The sequence below is a fragment of the Mizuhopecten yessoensis genome, unplaced genomic scaffold, assembly GCF_002113885.1.
Source record: "Mizuhopecten yessoensis strain PY_sf001 unplaced genomic scaffold, ASM211388v2 scaffold716339, whole genome shotgun sequence".
Classification (NCBI taxonomy): Eukaryota; Metazoa; Mollusca; class Bivalvia; order Pectinida; family Pectinidae; genus Mizuhopecten; species Mizuhopecten yessoensis.
The window spans coordinates 811954-818703 of record NW_018480067.1 but is presented as its reverse complement, the minus strand read 5'-3'; positions in this window follow the sequence as shown (position 1 = coordinate 818703).

Below are 6750 nucleotides of genomic sequence, written 5' to 3'. Positions count from 1 at the left end.
ACGTATACTGACGACGCCATGTCGGCGGCTATAGCCGACGTAAAAAACGGAATGGGAATAAGAAAGGCTGCAAAGAAATATTCTGTACCTAAATCAACACTTTCGGATCGCATATCTGGACAGCAAAAACTATACGGAACGGGTTTGTAGCTACGGGGATCTATCCATTCAACCCTGACGCCATACCTGATGAGGCGTATGCACCACACGAAGGTTGTGTTCAGACACAGTCTGAAGAATCCTGCGACAACGTAACCGAGTCAGTTTCATCCAGTATTTCAACACAACCTGAATGTGGCAATATTACACTTTAACCTGCCATTAGTGGTTTATCCGTTCGGTGATTTGCTCCTTGATTCTAGCTTTTCAGAGTCTTTTCAGAAAGAAACCGCGGAGTGTACACCAAACCAGGCTCTTGAAGTAGTGGAAAGTACATTAACATCTGACCAGAAACTAAAATATCACGCTGCGCTGGTATCGAAGTCCAAACTACAAAACGATCCTCTATTTCAAACATGGAAGCATTACTATAACAAAGTATATAAATCTGCTGCATCAATTTATGTACCTTATATGCCCATCTCTTCCTCGCCGCCGCCACTTTCAGCTATGATGCCCATCTCTTCCTCGCCGCCGCCACTTCCAGCTATGATGCCCATCTCTTCGTCACCCCCGATGCTTCAATCTATGATACCAATCTCTTCCTCGCCGCCACCACTTCCAGCTGAGTTGCCCATTTCTCCCTTGCCATCCACCCTGTCAAAATCATTGTCTATTTCTCCAAAACTTCCTATACCGCCAGTACAACAAGCTCTGTCGTCATCAGCCTCTTCAGCCGCCAATGAACTGTTTCCGTTACCCAAATTACCAAAGAAAAGACCAGCACTTGCCGTTACTAATAAGGGAAGTGGACGTGGACGTTGGCGTGGTCGTGGACGCGGGAAAGGTCCAGCAAAATCAGAACTAGATGACCTGATATGAACTTACAACAGAGAATATATACATAATGGTTTCCGTTAATTTGTAATTGAAACTTTTACTTTGTTTAATGTGTATAAATATAGATCTGTATTGTGTAAATTGTGTTCATTGATCAGACATTATTATTTCGCAGCTTTATTACCAATAATGTACGCACTGCAATTAAGCGTGCTTTGTTTTACCTCTGTTTCACCTTAGTGATAATGTAAAATAATATACCATGTCATGCGGCGTCAGTTTCTACTCCGAGAGTCCCTATCCTCTCCCAGGTTCGTTGTAATTTTCTATCTTGGCGAGTATAAAATTTGATCTAGTAAAATGGAAAACTACACGAATTATATAAAGATAGCCAACATTAATAGACAATTCATTTACATAAAATTGAATTATGATGTAAGTAAGATGAAGACAACTCCGAAACAGTAACGTACGTAAATCATACCTTTAAATAGTAGATGATGGTTCAAATAACACAAGCTAACCACGGTGAAATAAGATTTTGTAATAAATAACAATTTCTGCTTAAGTTCCTACGAAAATGAAATCAATGTGCCTTTACAACACAAGAAAGTTAAGTAAAACAATGAAAAGGGCCATGATATACATTTTAAAAGTCAATAATTTGAACGAGAACATTCTTGTTTTGGTCATCTAGAGACTGTCCGATTCTTTATCACAAGGTAAATCAGGTGTCCGACTCAATATAGAATGCGTCCGACTCATTATCAAATTGCCATATTGTGATTCGTTTCGTTTTGTCTTGCGCTATATGATGAAAGAAGAAGAGTTCCGAAAAGCATTTAATAGAGAAAAACGTAGACTATCGGACGATATCCATTTCACTACGGTAGGTTGTATAGAACGAAAGCAATGTGAGTTTTAACAGTGGAGGTGTCCGACTCACTGTCACTTTAAGGTGCTCTACTAAAATTGTGAATTTCATGATTCCGGGGTCTCACGTTTACCCCTATATTTTTTAAAATACTGTCATAATACTGTACTTGAAACTTAACAACCAATTTGGTCAATTTTTTATCAATTCCTTTTCAGAGCTCATTTGTCCCTGCCTTTATTCAGTTTATTTCATTCATGGTATATTATGCTTACACATTAATTTTGTCATGTGTGACCTTATCATTTCATTCTCATCATAATGGACAAACTGGTATTATGCAGTGATGTTTTCTGTGGTTGGTTTATCATTTGTTGTGATGCTGTTTTTTTTATCAAACAGTTAAACAGAAAGTAGATGCCACTCAGAAACAACATTCAGAAGAATATGGCAGCAGTGTCTTCCCCATATTCAGTTTATGACATGCAGGACAGATTCTGCCAGAATGTGAATCGTTTAGGAATTGCATACAGAAGGTAATAAAATTGAATTGGGTACAATATGTACAGCAATGATTTGCTTAAAGGTTGATTACAGCAGTGTTACCTTACTTTAAAATTCTGCCTATAACCTATATTACTTTACCAGTGCAGATACACCCCAAACCCCTACAATTCAACTGCATAATGTGTTTGCAGACACATAGCTGCCTATAGACTGATAAGCAGGTGAATTTAATCCACTAAGTTTGCAAACAGAAGACCTAGCAAGCTTTGCCAATGATCAATACATTGTATATTTCTTTAAAGCAGGGAGATATATTCCTCATAAATACAATATCTAGTTGCTCGAAATATATGTCTCTGTTTTAAAAACATTTTCGACTTTAATATCCTGAAACTGTTGCCTTGCGGGGGGTGGGGGAGTTGCATAGGTTGATATGGGGTCATCTTCCCCCTGAACTCCATCGTTTCTGATTTTCAATGTTGTTGTCTTACGTCCAATGAATGTGTAAAGAATGCATTCTTTTTATAAAACTATTTTACTTCGCAATACAACTGGACATTTTTGTATATTGTGTTGCATATAGATGATCACCAAACCTTAAATATATCAACACTGCTATTTAATGCATATACCTTCCGTTGATATATTTACTCAACATGTAATTAAATTTCATTTCAGGGGTGCTAAAGGTGAAGCCTGCACTTGACAGGGAGGAGACTGATGTGAGACAAGTAATGTCTTCCAGTGGGGTTAGAGGCTAAAGGTTGTCACCAAGTTGGCAACATACGTCTGCTTTCTTTACAAAAATACTTGCAAGTAACGTCCCTGCCTACTTCTAGATGTAATTAATCTCATATTGGTGATCTACCCAAACAAAGGAATGATGCCATACTGTGTTTGAAATCTACTTCTTAGGTTAATAGTGCATTTCAGTGCATTTCCTGCTACATAAGACTTTTACAGCTTCTATAAGGGAGCAATGTCCAGTTGTATATGGACGCTCGGAAAGACGATCAAGCTATCTTTTTCCGACAGTTATTTACTCTCAATCGTTTCTCTTGCATGATTGGATAACTCTGTTCATTCCAACATGCGAATACAAGAATTTCTACGGACGGTTATTTTTGATTTTGTGGTGACCTTTCCCATTCATGACGAAAAGGTTATGTTTGAACATTTTCATAATCGCCCTCTTGTGAAACTCCAACCCTCGAAAACACTCGACAGTCCGTTCTTTCCGGTTGACTTAAATAATATTCTCACTAATATAATATTCTTCTACTTTGAGGATGTGATAGAGAAATCTCCGATTCGATTGAATGTGTAAGAGAAACGTAAAACCCGAGGAATGATATTTTTAGTTGTCTTATCCGAGACTTTGCTGAGGGTAAGACACCTAAAACAATCGTCCCGACGGTTGGTTATTTCTCCGTCACGCTCTTAAGGTTGGGAGGATTGTTTTACTTCCATTATTCAAATTCTAAGCTTAAGATTGTTTTGAAATATTTAGTAGCTTTAATGATCGATTTCGTTATCCTGATTCGCAAATGACCTATCCTGCCGACAGCTTATTGTGACGTCATATCTTATTGTTCTCATGTTGTTTTATCCTTCACAAAAAACACATATACCACTGTTCTAGAAAAAGGAGCATTTATTTTATTTACCATGTCGAATCCAAAAATACAAGATAAAACAATAGGTTTATGTTATGTAATCAAAAATCAATAGACTTTAAATTGCGTAAAGGATGAAAAATTTGTACTTACTACAACCCCTGGTAGTTTCATCGGCAGAACTTCCGATTTGTGTGATGGAGATTCTGGGGTTCTACGGGGTTGAATTATTTTTACTTTTTATCAACGATCTGCCATTTGTTTTAGAACATTGTAACACGGTACTGTTTGCTAATGGTAGTCTGTTAGAAGACATCTCAGATTGTATCTAATAACAGATTTGTTTGTATAGGTTTAACGTCCTTGCAACAGCCAGGGTTATATAAAGACGGGTGTCTAGGGAGACACGCCAGAATCAGAAAGCTGGTAAAAAAGAAGTCAGAAAATACACGAAACGAAAAAAAGCCCAAGTGTTGCAATGGGGGCAGCAGATCAACTTTGTTTTCTTCCATGTCTCCTCTTAGAAGACACCGAAGAAAACCCCCGATTTATATTTATTTATATTAGGAAAGTGTACAAAACCTATGAGATATTTTTTTTAAACAATACAAATACAATGTTTTAAAATTCATTTTCATCTTTTTTAAGCAAAATGTACTGATGTTTATAAGCAATTTCATTGACAAAGTCTGAAATCTTGACGGAAATATCTAGACACTGTTTTCCTTTTACAATATATCCGTAGCCTTAATCACTTAAGGAAATCCACTTTTATTCATGGACTCTTTTCTTTTAGAAATAATTGCGCTGCTGTATCAGGCGACGCCATTTTTTTACGTTATGGGCTGATAACATAAATTTTTAAGCCAATGAAAATGCTTGTTACAAGCAAGATTAAATTATAAGGCAACAACTTTATTTTACAGCTCATTTAGTAGACTTCATGTTGTTCATACGACCTTTTTATCAGCAAAGAGGCGGCAAACAATCTTTTAACATCATAATAGGATAGTCTCGCTGTCACGTTTTAAGGAAAAGCGTACTTTTAGCCATTTAATGTTTATCATTGTATTTGTAGGACTCTGCTATAGGTTATATATCTCAGAAGGACACTGATATAGGTGACATCGCAGAAGAACACTGCTATAGGTAATATCTCAGAAGAACACTGCTATAGGCGGTATCTTAATGAGATACTAATATAGGCAGTATCTCAATAAGATACTTCTATATGTAATATCTCAAGAAAACACTGCTATAGGTGATATCTCAGTAGGATACTGCTATAGGTGATATCTCAGTAGGATACTGCTATAGGTGATATCTCAGTAGGATACTGCTATAGGTGATATCTCAGTAGGATACTGCTATAGGTGATATCTCAGTAGGATACCGCTATAGGTGATATCTCAGTAGGATACTGCTATAGGTGATATCTCAGTAGGATACTGCTATAGGTGATATCTCAGTAAGATACCGCTATAGGTGATATCTCAGTAGGATACCGCTATAGGTGATATCTCAGTAGGATACTGCTATAGGTGATATCTCAGTAGGATACTGCTATAGGTGATATCTCAGTAGGATACTGCTATAGGTGATATCTCAGTAGGATACTGCTATAGGTGATATCTCAGTAGGATACTGCTATAGGTGATATCTCAGTAGGATACTGCTATAGGTGATATCTCAGTAGGATACTGCTATAGGTGATATCTCAGTAGGATACTGCTATAGGTGATATCTCAGTAGGATACTGCTATAGGTGATATCTCAGTAGGATACTGCTATAGGTGATATCTCAGTAGGATACTGCTATAGGTGATATCTCAGTAGGATACTGCTATAGGTGATATCTCAGTAGGATACTGCTATAGGTGATATCTCAGTAGGATACTGCTATAGGTGATATCTCAGTAGGATACTGCTATAGGTGATATCTCAGTAGGATACTGCTATAGGTGATATCTCAGTAGGATACTGCTATAGGTGATATCTCAGTAGGATACTGCTATAGGTGATATCTCAGTAGGATACCGCTATAGGTGATATCTCAGTAGGATACTGCTATAGGTGATATCTCAGTAGGATACTGCTATAGGTGATATCTCAGTAAGATACCGCTATAGGTGATATCTCAGTAGGATACCGCTATAGGTGATATCTCAGTAGGATACTGCTATAGGTGATATCTCAGTAAGATACTGCTATAGGTGATATCTCAAGAAAATACGGCTATAGGTGATATCTCAGTAGGATACCACTAAAGGTGATATCTCAATAAGATACGGCTATAGGTAATATCTAAGTAAGATATTGCTAATGCTATATGTGATAAATCAGGAAAATACTGTTATGGATAATATCCCAGTAAGAAAATGATATAGGTGATATCTCAGTAGGATACTGCTATAGGGGATATTTCAGTAAGATACCGCTATAGGTGATATCTCAGTAAGATACTGCTATAGGTGATATCTCAGTAGGATACTTCTATATGTGATATCTCAGTAGGATACTGCAATAGATGTTATCTCGGTAAGAAACTGCTATTGGTGATATCTCAGTAGGATATTGATATAGGTGATATCTCAGTAGGGTACTGCTATAGGTAATATCTCAGTAGGATACTGCTATAGGTGATATCTCAGCAGGATACTGCTATATGTGATATCTCAGTAGGAAACCACTATAGGTGATATCTCAGTAGGATACTGCTATAGGTGATATCTCAGCAGGATACTGCTATAGGTGATATCTCAGTAGGAAACCACTATAGGTGATATCTCAGTAGGATACTGCTATAGGTGATAT